Source organism: Gadus chalcogrammus, chromosome 12 (assembly GCF_026213295.1).
Source record: "Gadus chalcogrammus isolate NIFS_2021 chromosome 12, NIFS_Gcha_1.0, whole genome shotgun sequence".
Classification (NCBI taxonomy): Eukaryota; Metazoa; Chordata; class Actinopteri; order Gadiformes; family Gadidae; genus Gadus; species Gadus chalcogrammus.
Genome location: NC_079423.1, coordinates 1,255,495 through 1,272,195, shown reverse-complemented (window position 1 = coordinate 1,272,195; position 16,701 = coordinate 1,255,495).

The window sequence follows — 16,701 nt, the reverse complement described above, 5'->3', positions numbered from 1 at the left end:
ACTTAATTCATGACTACCATGTCCAGTTTTGCTGTTACGTGTTAGCTGAGAGTGAAAAGGATGACTACAAATAACCAATGTTAGGGAAATGTGTTTGTTTTGTTGCGCGTTTCTGGATTTTTTTTAGAGAGATATATATATATATATATATATATATATATATATATATATATATATATATATATATATATATATATATGCCGATATATCGGCATATCGGATTTTTTAAATCACAAAATATTCGTATCGGTATCGGCCTTAAAAATTCAATATCGGTCGGGCTCTAGTTGACAGTTTTTGAGTGTTTGCGTCTGTTGAGTGAGTGAGAGGTTGCGGGCACACAGCTTAGGGTGCCGGAGGGTGCTGCAAGGAACTTTTATAAACGCAATATTGATATCCCGCAGTAATCAGCCCGACAGCCCTGAAACGTTAACGGCCCACCAGGAATTCTCCCGACTATACTCCGCCTGTGTGTGTGTGTGTGTGTGTGTGTGTGTGTGTGTGTGTGTGTGTGTGTGTGTGTGTGTGTGTGTGTGTGTGTGTGTGTGTGTGTGTGTGTGTGTGTGTGTGTGTGTGTGTGTTTCGATAGCCTGGTAATATGTATAGGCCTATGTACAGTAGGAATATTCATACTGGTTTAAATAATACATTTAATAGTATTTCCCGTCTTTGCTGAGCACGAGTTTTGATCGAAAGTTTAGTGATTGAAACAAATAAAAGCCTGAGCTATTGAAGTTTTATGGTAGGCCTACCACTGTCATGCACCTACCCGATGTCAAGTGGACCGGGTTGAATTCAGGGCGGATCTCTCTCCTTACTGTCCTTCAACAATCTGATCTCACTAAAAGGCTAGCAGCATGAAATCAAGGGATATTTAGAATAGAAAAAAAAAAGTGATTAATTGCGAGTTAACTGTGACATTAATGCGATTAAATATTTTAATCGCTTGACAGCACTAGTTTGAACGAAGATAAACGGAGGAAAATGTATTTAGTTACGTCTTAAACAGTTGAAGTACCAGAGGACGGTCCTCCCATCAACTCGCATGTTAAAAAAAAGATGGTATTTAAAAGTAGAATATCTTAGAAAGTATAAAATATTTTAAGAATCTGAAAAGTGCTCGATTCCAAGCTACTCTGAACATTTTAAAATTTTAATGGAGTCTCTAGGTGAAAAATTGAGGAAGGAGATAGGTCCCAAAGTTTGTAGAGAATAATAAAGAGGAAAGAAATTTAGAATAAAACGTATGAAGAAAAATAGTTGAGCGCTGCAGGCAGCACTCACCTAATAAACGGTTTTGATTTGCTGGAAATCTCTCTGAACGTGGGGAAAGAAAGGTATAGGCCAGAGAACATGGACTTGCAGAATCACCAAAATCGTAGGATACTAGGGCTGGCCCGAATTATTCGAATATTCGAATACTCGTTCGGAAAATTAGTATTCAAAGCTTAAATCAGTATTCTGAGCTTCGTTGTTACACGTAGGCCTACGTGACATTACCAGAGCGAGGGAGGCAAACTATAAGCGACACCAAGCAGAGAAGCGAGAGAGGTGGAGGAAGAACAGACATCTTGTTTCCCTTTACTTTATAACAACATTAGCGGGATCTCGGGAGGAAAAGAAATGCTTAGTGAAATGCTAACCTTCGCTTAGTTTGTTTACATTCGCTGTACAGCGCCGCGCCAATCAACTGTGACTGGCTTGCTGCAGAGCGTGAGCGTCTTGCGAATACCCGGTCAATATAATGGATATAATATGGACACATAAGACAATCAATATTCGGTATTTGTTATGGATTTATTGTACAAATTCCCTGAAAAGATGCAGCTCCTGCAAGGGCTGAGATTAGGGATGGGCCGATAGTCGATTCTATCGACTATCGACGATAGATTCCATCGTCGATCGTCTCAAGTTGCTGATAAAAAGGCGATAATTATATTTCAATAATAAATTTTTTTTTTTTTATTTTTTTTTTTTTTAAAGCGCTGGTGTAGCTATTTTTACAACTTAAAAAGCCCCGCAAATTGTAATTGAAATTAACTGGCACCGGTGGAAAACATACTATGTAGCGCTGACCTGCCGTATTCACTCACTGCTGCGAGAGGAGAGGGGAGGGGCTCGAAACCTACCGGTCTGCTCGCACGGCGAAATGACATCACACCCCGCTGCACCATTTCCGGGTCACAGCTGTGGTACATGAGCTGTGTTCGAAATCGTTCTCTATTCACTCACTCACTATTCCCTATAGTGTTCATGATATAGTGCACTACATAGGGACACTACGCTGAACATTTCTAAACGTCATTTGCGTCAGTAAATGCGCCGGGTATTTGTGTGACGCAGACAGATGCGCCCAGATCATGTAAACAAACCGGGCACTCTCGAGGAAAGGTGGAGGTTGCATTGATGTTGAATGTTACATTTCCTTGAACAAGGTTTTTCTTATTAATTTTGAATGTTACATTTTCTTGTTAAATCCCAAATAAATTGTTGATATTTCTAAACGAAAGCCGGAGACTCCATCATTAAATGTATTTGTTTTCGCCGCTTGCGGTTATTCAGCTTCTTCTCCTCGGAAAAACACGACCGCATTGCATTGTGGTATATGGGAGTAACACGTAGGGAACATCATATGTACACTCAAATTTTGGCTATTTTAAGTGCACTATATATAGGGCATGAAATTAACCAGTGAGAATTCGAACAACACTACAAAATGGCGAGCACCCTATATAGTGCACTATATCCGTGATAGGGAACGATTTCGAACACAGCTATTAGCTGTGTGTCATCATGACAGCGCCGTTTAAGATTTTTTTCAAAGTGATAAATTATTATAAATAATTAATATTATAAAATTATTATAAAGTTGCCCCCCCGATGGTATCGACTATCGGCGATCGCTAGGGGGGCGCTATCGGACGATGGAAGCTTGTAGACGATTGCCCAACCCTAGCTGAGATGGCAGAGGACAGCTGATTTGGTACGGAACAACAGCTGTTCGCTTCCACGGGGAAAAACTAAGTAACTCCAACTTACTTAGGCCTACTAATTAACGTTCAAAAGCTATTAAATCTTCAATAAAATATGCAGATACTGTCAAAATCGGTTCCAGGGAGTATATAGGGATTATTAATGTTGTTTTGATGGTGTGTTTTTCTGGAACGCGTATTCGAATATTCGCTCGGAAAAAACCAACGAGTATTCGAAGCCTGAAAAATGGCATTCGGGCCAGCCCTACTGGATACACATGCTCAGTTTAATAAACCGATATTTCCCTTTGATTAGATATTTAGCTATTTATTGGTTATCGATAAATTAGCTAAATAAATTGACTAGGAAAAACAAGGTCACATAGGTCCAAGTTTTTAACCCCATCTAAGCTGCTTAAAAAGAGCCAGGGCACTGCCATGGACATTGTGTTTGCACTAGTTAATATAAAAAGGAAACCTCACCTGCAGTTTTCTGGGTTTCCAGAGATTTTCCCTTGTAGGTGTTGAAGAGGCTAAGGGTTGCATACTTCGTCTTGCCATCCTTTGCCTTGGTGCTCTGCCCTGACTTCTCTGACATGTCGCTGGAAACTCATTGAGTCTGGTCCTCTGGCCTCACCCCCAGAACCAGTCTCCTGGTGATCCAGAGGGAAGAGGAAGGAGTTATTTAGTACCAACAAGGAATGGTCAACCCCAACACAAGAACCATCACATCGTTGACCAGGGTATCATCTTCTCGACCACAATGTGAAGTACAGTAACAGATGACATACAGCATGCTTGGAATATGAACAAAGTTTTCTTAAGTTACATTCCAGGCACCACAGGCCTTAAGGTAGGCGTTTTACAACAGTTGCGTTTGGCTTAATATAACATGACCTACATTTTTGCTTACCTCAATATTACCCATTTTGTTGATCTGTGTTAGTTGAATAAAGGTGCTTTTAAATTTAGTGAGATAATGAGGTTGAATCCACCGGCACTTTTCACTGCCATTCTTTTTGGAAAATGCATATTTGTGTTGTGCCTGATGAAAATACAAAATCTTGTATACAATACAAGATTTGGTTTGCATGGCTTTTGTTCGTCACTTTTTCTAGTTAGAATTTTTACATGCCCGATGTGAAAACCTTGAATGAATGACACACACACACACACACACACACACACACACACACACACACACACACACACACACACACACACACACACACACACACACACACACACACACACACACACACACACACACACACACACACGTCATTTTCTTGTTCATGATTCGGCAAGTCATGTGACAGGCTGTGCTTTCTCAGGGCGAGCAAAAAAGAAACGTCACCTTCACAAAGACTTCCCTCTACACATGCGGCATGCTGTGTTGCCATGACTGCACTATGCAAGCCTGACAGTCAAGCTTACCAATGGTCAGAAACAGAAGTTTATGCACCAGTGGCATGGAAACTAAATGAAACAGTAAACAAGAAAATTACTACGGTAACAAGAAGCGTGCATGAGCAAAGATGTGTGGTAAAGATGATAAGAGTCATAGACCAGGTCAGCAGTCTCTTCAGTCACACAGGGGTCATTCATAATTAATAAATGTGTGCTGTCAAAAAGTGCATTCTGAGGAGCTCCTCTGTGTAACCTGGTACCTGAAGACGAAATTTCTACTTGGGTAACTTCAGTTACCAGATTATCATGCGAGAAAAAAAAAAGTATTCATTGATCAGGAAGAACATTGTTAACCACATTCCAAACATCAAAAATATTACTGTATTCACCTGCATTTAATAAATGCAACATCTGTTTCCGATTCTCTACAGTTGAGGTCTGTCATGAAACTAGGCAGCGCTACCAGCACCTCAATGCAGGTATAACAATCAGCATGCATTCTGAATTCAGTGTCAATGAGACCATAAAAAGTAAAAATGTACCATATGTCCATAACAAAGCCAATAACTGTTGTCCCGTTTAAATATCCTTGAGCCTTCCCCTGAGCAAGACCCTGCTCTCCTCCTAAAGCTCATTTTCCCATTGTATAGTCCAAAGACTATACAATCAAAAAATGTATACAAAAATCAAAAAAATGTATACAAAAAAAACATTTTTATCAAAAATGTTTGCGTGTATATCTTTTTGTACTGTGCAGCTGTAAGAAAGGAAAACTGTCTGTCCTTTGATAAGTGACACAAAATGAGGACCATGGTGCGAAAACACAAATTTTAACTCCTGATGCTAAAATGTTAAATTTGAGCAAATAACTTATGAATATATATGAAATATAGACAAGCCTTAATAACTTAATATATTTCTATATTAACCACATGACCCATCAGCCAAAAAATGCAGTTGAATTAAAGCATCAGATTTCATGTCTTGAAGGACGTTACATCTCCGGGAGGAAATAAGCAAAGATCAGCATCTGGGATTACAGTTTACGGAACTACCAGAAAAACCTATAGAAAATGCCCTGACCAAAACCCATAGAGTGGTCCTTTTTCATTAACTGACCATTAATTGCCTACAAATAGGAAACAAAAAGGCAGAAATAAAAAAAAGGCAGAATTGGACCTCCCACAGGGAATGCTCATGCCTGCAAGCAATACAATTTCTCAATTTACACCGAACAATCTAGTTATCTTAACCACAGTGGGCACAATGGATCCAAGTAATCAAAGTCTGTGTGGAGCGACAAGGAGAATGTGAGGCAAGTCACTACCGCAGGAAGATAATTCTACACGAGACAAGAAAATAATGCGGAATACAATGGCTACTGCTGAAATGTAGCCAAATGTGAAAGAATATCGGTTGGTGAATTATATGAGAGTTGTTTTCTCAACCAAGAGCTCCCCTGCTTCCTGTTTTGGTCCAATGCAGACAAAGCAGGGTGGCAAGGGGATGAATGGCAGCCACTCTGCACCATTGAGGCTTGATCCTTCCTTGGCCATCAATACCATTTGGCTGTTCTCCCTTGGGAGAGAACACCAATTTCGTTATCTCCCAGTCAAGATATACACAAATCTGTGTGTTCAATTAATTTGAACATGAAATGCTTATTTTTAACCCAATGTGAGAATATGCAGTCTTGTTGAAGGAAAACACTGAAGCACATACAAGGAAGCCTGAGGCATCTTAAATGGCTCATCGTTTTTTGAATAACCTTAAACCAAAACAAGGGATTCATATATATTCGTGTTAGTCATAGTCTACAAGAACATCTTTGTGGTCACACAGCCTAGCAAATAAATACCAAACCAACTGCTTGAACACATGCATGTGCTTCTTCAAGGCGTCCCCGAACATGCAGATGGAGGTGATGAATCCTTTACTCCCTCCCTGTCTAACTCGTGGGCCAGCACATGCCCTCTGCATTACATGAAATCCCATCTATGTGCCGAGATTTAGTGAAACATCTTAATCTACATTTCTTCATAAAAACAGTACTACAATTAACCTAAACGGGACTAGCATGATTCAGACCAGTTTGCCGGCCGTCTTCTTTGGGTGATCCTCGTAACTGTTTGGAAGGGTGGCTCACAAAACGAAATCGAAATAGCGGCCTCACCAGCCGAATCTCACCGGACTTAGCCCAAATAGCGCTTTCGCTGCCGCTGTGTCGTAGGCAAAATATCACCAGCGAAATCTAGCCGCCAGCACATGTTTGAGAGAAGATATGAAACGCAATAGTGTTGTAAAACGTGAAAAAGATTGCCTTGTTTAGCAGTTTCGATTTACATTGGTCGCCATCAAATCCACATTGAGTCGGTTTATTCCACTGTGGACTAGAGCACGCTAAAGGGCTAACGAGTCATGAAAACCATGAGTCTGGACAACACATTCTATTACAATCATACAAACCATAGCCGTTACTGTCCAGTCAACGCACCTTCCACTGTTGGTGACTTCTTTGTCCTCGTGTCTATCGTATGACTTGAGGGTTTTGGCTTGAGTTGTAGGGAACGGGTGGGTGTCTGGCCGGCGGATTACAAAAGCTGGCTAGCCAGCTAACCCTGGTCGGCTAAATATGGTTAGCTAGTCGGGTCGTTGGCAAACACCGAGATGCTCTACACTTTGAATGGGCCCCCTAGTTGTTTATATACCTAGTTACGCTTTTCGTCCGTTTACGATTGTTCGGGTGCTAACGGGGTATAATAATGCGTCGTCCAGTGTTACAATATATCCCCGTTATCTAGTTCGAGACAGTTTCTCTCGTTGAGTGAGGGCCCGCTCGCGCCGCGGCCTGTAACACACTCAAAGATGGCAGGCGGTTGTTGCCAGTTTACAGAATTTCACCCCCTTTCAATGGATATCAAAGCCCTTCTGTGACACCTTTACAAGAACGTAGGCCAACATTTCAAATTGAAAGAATCGCCTGTGCTGCACATTTATATTTATGAAACATATATTATATATTTTAAATATGTTTTAATATAAAATATCTAAATTACCTCATCATTTCAAATTGCACCATGTGCTAGTTAAGGATGAACATTATGTATATTGAATACATAATTTAAATTGCAACACGCATAGACCTTCATACAACAGTATGTTCTATGACACATTATTTTATCCTTGGTTGACAATGTTTGTTACACAATAATAAAATAAAATAAAATAATAGAAAATGTAAAAAATAAAGTAGATGTTGAGATATTCTTGACATAAGCCTACTCATGAACTATCGAGTGATGTCTAATGTTGGTTACGCTGAGATCGCTAAACATGATTAATGATAACTTATACAACTGTTAGTAAAAAAAACATTCCACCCTTCTATGTTTTTGTTAAATGTATGCTGTATGAAGATAGGTCCCTTGTGTGTATTATAAATTCACCATTACCGCAATAAATAGCCTCATTGGTAATATGAAAGTTATTTACATTTTTCTATAGTTGTAGCGCAGAATGAAAAAATACAAATTTTCAAAACCTGGCAACTTGACTGTTATGGAGTGAAGCGTGTACCATTCGTTTTCAGTGGTCCTCAAGTCCGTGCAGTCCGACTCCGGCGGGTTATTTGATGTATTTGGGTTATTTGATGTCACAGCTAGTATTCCTTCAATATTTTTGCTAGCTCGTCATATAATGCTGATATTAGATAGTTATATTGGTTACCAAATGTGTTCTTGTTCAACGTTTAAGGCAAGGCAAGGCAACTTTATTTATATAGCACTTTTCATACACAAGGCAGACTCAAAGTGCTTCACATATAAACATTGTCATGCAATAAAATAAAATAATAGATAAGTAAAAGAAAACATATGCAAAGAAATGAGTAAAATAGAAAGTGCAATGTATTTAAGATCAGATCAACAGTCTCTCTGGTATCCGCGTCGGGACTCCAACCCGACCTAAAGGAACTTGGTACTTTCTCTGGGACTCCAACCCGGATTCTAGTAACCCTTATCCTTTCTCTCTGGTATCAGATCATGTATCTTTCTGGTAAAAATAGAAAATTAAATTGAAAGTTAAAAAGGCTTTTTCGTAAGTTAAATTGAAAGTGTAATGTATTTAAGATCAGATCAACAGTCTCTCTGGAACCCAAGTCAGGACTCCAACCCGACCTAAAGGAACTTGGTCCTTTCTCTGGGACTCCAATCCAGATTCTATGACTCTAACCCAGACAGAACTTGGAACCAAAGGAACCCACGTCGGGACTCCAACCCGACCAAAAGGAACTTGGTCCTTTCTCTGGGACTCCAACCCGACCTAAAGGAACTAGATCCTTTCTCTGGGACTCCAACCCGACCTAAGGCACTTGGTCCTTTCTCTGGGACTCCAACCCAGATTCTAGGACTCTAACCCAGACAGAACTTGGGTCTCAAACCCTTATCCTTTCTCTCTGGTATCAGATCATGTATCTTTCTGGTAAAAATAGAAAATAAAGGGAAAGTTAAAAAGGCATTTTAGTAAAATAAAGGCAAAGTATTTAAGATTTAGCTGAAAGCTAAAGCAAACATAACATAAAAAAAGGCATTTTAGTATTAAAATAGAAAATAAAGGCAAAGTTAAAAAAGCTTTTTAGAAAGTGCAATGTATTTAAGATTTAGCAGAAAGCTATAGCAAACATAAAAGTCTTCAGTCTTGTTTTAAAGGAGCTCAGAGTTGGGGCAAGTCTTAAATCCTCTGGGAGTTTATTCCAGCTATTTGTTGCATAGTAACTAAATCCTGCTTTCCCATGTTTTGTGTTTACTCTGGGGATAATTAACAGATTGGTCTCAGAGGATCTCAGTGGTCTAGAAGGCTGATGTAGTGGAAGCATATCAGTTAAATATTTTGGGCCTAAACCATGTAGGGATTTATAGGTTAGCAACATGATTTTAAAGTCAATTCTCTGACCTACAGGAAGCCAATGTAACGATTTCAGAATTGGTGTAATATGATCAAATTTTTTGGTCTTTGTTAGAACTCTAGCAGCAGCATTCTGAACAAGCTGAAGCTTCCTCAGAGTTTGTTTTGGGAGACCTGTAAAGAGACCATTGCAGTAATCAAGCTTACTAGTGATAAAGGCATGTACAAGTTTTTGTAAGTCTTCGGTGGACATGAGCCCTCTAAGTCTTGCTACATTTTTAAGGTGATAATATGCCGATTTTGTAACTGATTTGATGTGACTGTCGAAATGTAAATCTGAATCCATGATAACCCCTAGATTTCTGGCTTTGATTGAGGTTTTCAGGGACAGAGAGTGAAGGTGTTCGGTTACTTTAAGCCTTTCCGTTTTAGAACCAAATACAATTATCTCTGTTTTGTCCTCATTTAGTTGAAGGAAATTTCGGCACATCCATTCTTTCACTTGCTCAATGCACTGGCACAGCAGATCTATGGGCCGATAGTCATTTGGTGATAGCGATACATAGATTTGCGTGTCATCAGCATAGCAATGATGGTCAATATTGTTATTTAGCATGATTTGCCCTAGTGGGAGCATGTAGATGTTGAATAAAGAGGGTCCTAAGATCGAACCTTGTGGGACTCCACATGTCACGTTGGTTGATTCTGATACAAAGTCGCCAATGGAAACAAAGTAGTTCCTATTTTGTAGGTAGGACCTGAACCAATTTAAGACGGTGCCTGAAAGCCCCACCCAGTTTTCTAACCTTTCCAGAAGTAATGTATGGTCTACAGTGTCGAATGCAGCACTGAGGTCAAGTAGCATTAGTATTGAGATTTTGCCAGAGTCTGTGTTAAGACGGATGTTGTTTACAACTTTAATGAGGGCGGTCTCCGTGCTGTGCAGGGGATGTCTTTAGTTGTGTCACAGTAACCACAAGATTTTGAGAGTCTATAACATTAAAGCATGCCATCCTTGCCACGTTATTTTTGCCTGAACAGGGTGGTAGTCCAACATTTTTGTTTGAAGTGGAGATATTGATGGCGCGTCTGATACCTTCAATTTTATCAGTATAAAAAGCTGCAAACTCATTGCATTTCTGCGTTGAATGGAGATCAGGTAGAATTTGTGTTGGGGGGTTGGTCAGTCTGTCAACAGTTTTTGCATTATTAGTGTTGGTTTTAATGATATTGGAGAAAAATGTTTCTCGAGCATTTTTTAAGTCTAAATTGTAGGCACGGAGGCTCTCTTTATAGATATCATGCTGAATATGAAGTTTTGTTTTACGCCAGATGCGTTCAACCTTCCTGCATTCTTTTTTCTGTGGTGTTACAGAAGCAGCTTTTCTCCAGGGTGCCTTTTGCTTTCCAGAAATCGTTTTAACCTTATAAGGTGCAATGACATCTATCTTCAGCAGAACATGGGTTTAGAGGTGGTAGCAAGGAGATGGCCTTTTTAAAAAGTACATTAGAATCTTCATTGATATACCGTTTTTTGATAATGTTTGATTTTGTCTGTATGTCGGGAATAAAAGATATGTTAAAGAAAACACAAAAGTGGTCAGACAAGGAAGGATCAGTCACAGAGAGATCAGAAACATTGAGGCCCTTTGTGATAACTAGGTCTAGAGTGTGCCCCTTACAATGAGTAGCCTCTTTCACATGTTGAGACAGTTCAAATGTGTCCAAATGGTAAAAAGTTTTTTTGCACACTTCAAATCATCAGTATGAAAATTGAAGTCACCAGTTATAACTAGACAGTCAAATTCTGTGGAGATGCTAGACAATAATTCTGTGAAGTCATCGAAAAAATTTGCAGAATATGTGGGTGGCCTGTAAATAATTAATAGGAGAACTCTGGGGGAGCATTTCAATACAGCACTAAGGTATTCGAACGATGGAAAATCACCAAATAACATCTGTTTCCCCTGAAATACATTTTTAAATATAGCAGCAACCCCTCCACCTCTTTTTCCAGATCTACATGCATCAAAAAAGTTATAGTCGGGAGGAGCTGTCTCTATCAGAACGGTTGCACTGTTATTTTGTTCCAGCCATGTTTCAGTTAAAAACATAAAATCCAGTTTAGAAGTGTTAATAAAATCATTAACTAAAAATGATTTGTTATTAAGAGACCTCACATTAAGTAGAGCCATCCTGATGGTGCTGTTGATAGGCTTTAAGGTTGTTTTTGGTTTGGAGGCAATAGATATGAGATTTGTGAGGTTAGCAGTGTGTCTAAGTTTCCCTTTGTTTACTCTCTTAGTGGTTACAGCATGAATGCGAAAGTTGCCCTGCTTTGACGTAGGCAACCTTGGGTTCAGCAGATTATGTGAAACTTCCTTTATACTGTGTCTACGGCTGAACCCTTTTTTGTCTCAGTAATACTCAGGACTACTATCAGTACGGGGGGGGGGGGTGGGGCGCCATCCTCCTGGGTGTTAGCAGCCTGCGGCCATGACGTGGCGATGCTATCATTGATACAGATGCAAGTTTGATGCCAACATATTCCAGTTTCTTAAATTCGGCTGGAAAATCGCAAAGGGAGGAGACATTGGAGCTGGAGTTGTTGTTGTGGCTATGGGAGAGATGAGGCTGGAGGTCATCGTAGATGGGGGAATGCAGAGGAGGGGGGTGGCCGTTCCTCGCCAAGCCAGCATCAGCGATGGGGGAAGGCACAGTGTTGATGGCGTCGGGCGGGCTGTTGTCTCTCTTCAAGGTCTGTGGGCTGTCTGCTATCTGTGTGTCAGATAGTGGCAGAGTAGATGTGTGGGGGAGGCTGTAGTCTCGCTTCTTCTCAACCTGTGCTCTGACTGTGGCCTGTGCGTCAGACCATGGAGATTTGTGGGAAAGCGAGAAGAGAAGATTGTCCCTCATCGGTTTTGAGCCTAACCTGTTTGGGTGTAGGCCATTTGCTCTGAAAAGATATTTGCGCCCCCAGAATAAATTGAAATTGTCAATAAAGCCCCTTCCTCTTTCATTGCAGACTCTGGAAAGCCATGTATTCAGTGCAAGTAGACGACTGAATCTGTTTATTCCCCTGTCAACTGTGTATTTTGTCCAGTGTATCCAATAGATCAGTGTAATCCTTTTTCAGAAGTTCTGACTGTTCTCTTTGAATATCATTAAATCCTGCATGCACAATAATCTGTAAGATTTTGGGGTTTTCCAATATGATTTTGGCTAGTTTATGGTTGATATCACTAACCATTCAATATGGGAAGTTGCATGTTTTGATCTTCTTACCGGTTAGATCCTTGATGGTTGAGTCTCCTATAATCAGAGTGTCTGGTTCATCTGCTTTCTCTGAGATGGGCCCTTGTTGGACGGTGGCAGACACATGCGCAGCCCGCCTCCGTGGCGACTGGTTGTTCCATCTCTGTCCGTACCGTCTCTGTCCGCACTGTCCGTCCGGACGCATCTCGGGGCTCAGGGGTGCATCGGTGGCAGGCTCGTTCGTGGACTCTTGAAGTGGCAGGAACCGTTTCTTCAGTGGCAGGGTTAATTTCAGTGACGGGCTAATCCGGCTGATACATGTAACTTTAGCTTTGGGTAGCTTAGCATTTGGCGTTGAGTGAACTTGTTGATTCACTTTGGTATGTTGTTTTGGCTTAGCGCCGACTCTGTGCCAGTGAGACGCAGCTGGAACTGTCTCTCTCTTGTCCAGCTTCGGAAAGGATACAGTGTAGCTTTGATCATCTTGCTGTATCTGAGTGAGCTCAGCAAACTCACCCATCGGCACTGTATCCTGGAGGAGTCCTTTGCATTTTTCTAATGCTGCTAGTTTCGTTTCAAATAAAGCCACTGTCTGTTGCAGTTTGGTGCAGTCTGTGCATTTCCCAGTCTCTGAGATATCCGAGTACAGAGGCATGTTGGCGATAGGAAGTCCAAGGCTTTTTCTGCGGTCTGATCCGGGAGTCATAAAAAGTGCCAAAATGTATTGTTGAATCGAGCGATGGAGGACGACGGAAACTAACTATATATTGTTAGGTATTATGATCATGAAATAAAATAAGATAAAGTAGATCTGAACGATGAATTAAGTCGTTTTTTCCAATGCCTAGCGGAGCTTCGAGAAACATGACCTCTCTCTCTGCTACCTTCTCTCAGAATTTTAACCCTTAAGTTTAAACCGCAAAAGCTCTGCTTTTGGTATATGCCTAGTTGTGTCAAATATGTTAGTGATACGATTATATAGGTCTAGGTAACACTTCCGAGAGGGAAATAACAAGATTTTTTATGATGTCAAGTTATATACAGAATAAATACATGCCTCTCTGAATAAAGGTATAGCTTAATATTGGGTTTGAGAAAGTAGCCTAATAAATATTCCCCTCGTCAGAGGGGATCCCACCATCAGAGGGGATCCCACCGTCAGAGGGGATCCCCCCTCTGCGTTCCCAGGCCAGTGTTGAGATATAATCTCTCCACCTAGACCTGGGTCTTCCCCGAGTTCTTCTCCCCACTGGTCCTGCCCTGGAACCCCTCCCTAGCGAGGCGCCCAGTGGGCATCCTTACCAGATGCCCAAACCACCTCAACAGACTCCTTTCTAAGCAGCGGAGCAGCGGCTCTAATCAGAGTTCCTTACGGATGGCTGAGCTTCTCTCCCTATCCCTTAGGGAGATGCCAGCCACCCTCCAGAGAAAACCCATCTTGGCCGCTTGTACCCGCGATCTAGTCTTTTCGGTCATCACCCATCCCTCATGACATTAGGTGAGGGTAGGAACGAATATCAACCGGTAGATAGAGAGCTTTGTCTTGTGGCTCAGCTCTCTTTTCGTCACAATGCTGCGGTAAATTGAACGCGATTGCGCCCCCGCTGCTCCAATTCTCCAGCCAATCTCACGTGCCATTGTACCCTCACTCGCAAACAAGACCCCGAGGTAATTTAACTTCTTCACTTGGGCTACGGACTCATTTCCTACCCGGAGTAGGCAAACCACCGGTTTCCTGCTGAGAGTCATGGCCTCAGATTTAGCTGTGTTGTTCCTCATCCAAGCCGCTTCACACTCGGCTGTGAGCTGATTCCAGTGAGTGCTGAAGGTCACAGACCAATGATGCCATCAGGACCAAATCTTCTGCAAAACAGACAGTGATGCGATCCTCCGATCACTGAACTGCAACACCTCCCCACCACGACACCACGACTAATATCACAAACAGGTTTGGGGAAAATACGCAACCCTGGTGGAGGCCAACACCCACTGGGAACAAAACATTGATCTCGCTTTGAGAGTACAGAGATTGAATGGCCCCGAGGAGTGACCCCCTCACCCCATACTCACGCAGCACCTCCCACAGTTTCTCCTGGGGGGCCTAGTTATACGTGTGAGAATAGCGTGTTAGATAAGTACACCCCCCCCACCATTTTGCCATAATTAGTTTAACAGTCATTCTTCTTGTTTTTGTTTCATTTTGTAAACATTGTGCTCCATTTACCTTTACACAGGTATGTAATGTAATGCATGTAGTATCTAATTTCCGCAACAAGGTGGCGTTGATCTATTGGTGCACTCTGTCCTGTGAAAGCTACACATTTTGTCGAGCAGTATTGAAACATGGCGGACAGAACGTGTCGTAACCAAATGTGTACTTTGCCTGTGTATGTTTACAGGTAAGCAAACAATATAAGAGTCATGAATGTACATAAGATGAGCTGGGCATGGGTTAGAGATGTGGGGAAGAGTTGGCAAGTTAACTCATCCGTGAATGTTGTATTAAAAGGTTGTAATGCCGTCATAAGCAACTACTACTAGCAGCTAAGCTAATCTTCTTGCGTCGCCATTAGGGTCCGCGGTACATTTATGTAGATGGTGTTTGTTTACTTTGTATGCCAAGGTTAAGAACTTGGAATAATATCAGGAGCCACAATGTGCTTTTATTTTGTGTATTTCCATTGCCGATTACTATGTCTATTAATATGTATTTTTGCGAATGGTGTAATACTTAGATTAGGATGTAAACAGACCGAGTGAAATTCATTTTGTAGAGCAGTATTGAAACATGGCGGACAGAACGTGTACTTTGCCTGTGTATGTTTACAGAACTCATTAAACGAACTACTCTTCAAGTCACGCTTGAGTTTATTTTCAAGTGTGCAACAAATTTGGTGGCAGCGGTGGGATCAGCGGTGCTTCTGTGAGCTGAGAAGAGAGAGATTGCAGTGTCCAAACACAAAATGGAGCTGGAGAGCCTGCAAGATCAACTGGCTGAGTCTTTGGTGCGGTTGCAGTGTGAACGTACGCTGATCAGAAAAATATTTGAAGCAGCTAAGGAAGCTGTAGAAGATGAAGAGGAGCAAGTAGCATCTGCGTTTCTGATCCGCTTAATAAAAACTGCAAAGGAATTGATGCAAATAAATGAACAACCACAGTTGAGTGACGATATTACTAGCAATGTTGGAGCACTAGCTAGTCTGCAGCAACAATATGCCGCACTGCAACTGAGTTTTCAAGCCTCTACAATGAAAATGGAAGGAGACCTAATGAGGTTGACGAATAAAATGACCACCCCAGAATTTCCTTTTTAGGGCAATAGAACTAAAAGAGAGGCTGTTAGTTAAATCCAGAGAACTTGGTTCAGATGAACACTATAGCCCGGAACTCATTCAGAAAAAGTTCCAAAGAGCTTTGGGGACAGGACTCATTAGTGACAATATAAAATACCAGCTCAAAGCTTACCTGGATGACCCAGCGGTCACTGACGAGGTGCTGATTGTGAAAATCAACGAAGCAGCTATTCTTGAGTGGGAAAGACAACAAAAATTCAAGAAAAACTGTAAAGAGCCCAGAGTGAGAGAAATCCATGCTGAAACACAGTCAGTCCCAGAGGCAACAGTCGAAGCAGTTGTTGGACAAGAACGGGCATCCTCCACATTCACAAAAGGTAAAGTGAATCGAACACCACCGGCAATGACTCACACAGAATCTGAACTACTTGTTGTAATAAAACAGCTGAGAGGAGAGGTGGAAGAAATTAAAAAGGTCATGTCTGAGTCCCCTAGATCTTTTGCCCAGCAGCGAAAAAGCAGGAAACGTGGCTGCAGAAATTGCCAAGAGAACAATAAAGGAGACAACTGCGACCATTGCTTCAAATGTGGACTGAGTGGACATCTGTCACGTGGATGCAGAACAGGAAGGAGGCCTACTGATAAACAAGGACAGGTAGATATGTCATCTAGCACTGTTACAGATGCACCAACGCCACCTGTTGACAAAAACAATCAGAATGAACAGCTCAGAGATGTCTACAAGTTAATCACAGATAGTATCCAGCACTTAGAGGCTAAAGTGGCAGCTAAAACACAAGATATGACCCTACAAAAGGAGGTAGCGGTCAGTGTCAGTCTCCTCTCCCCAAAACGAAGAACAGAGTTAC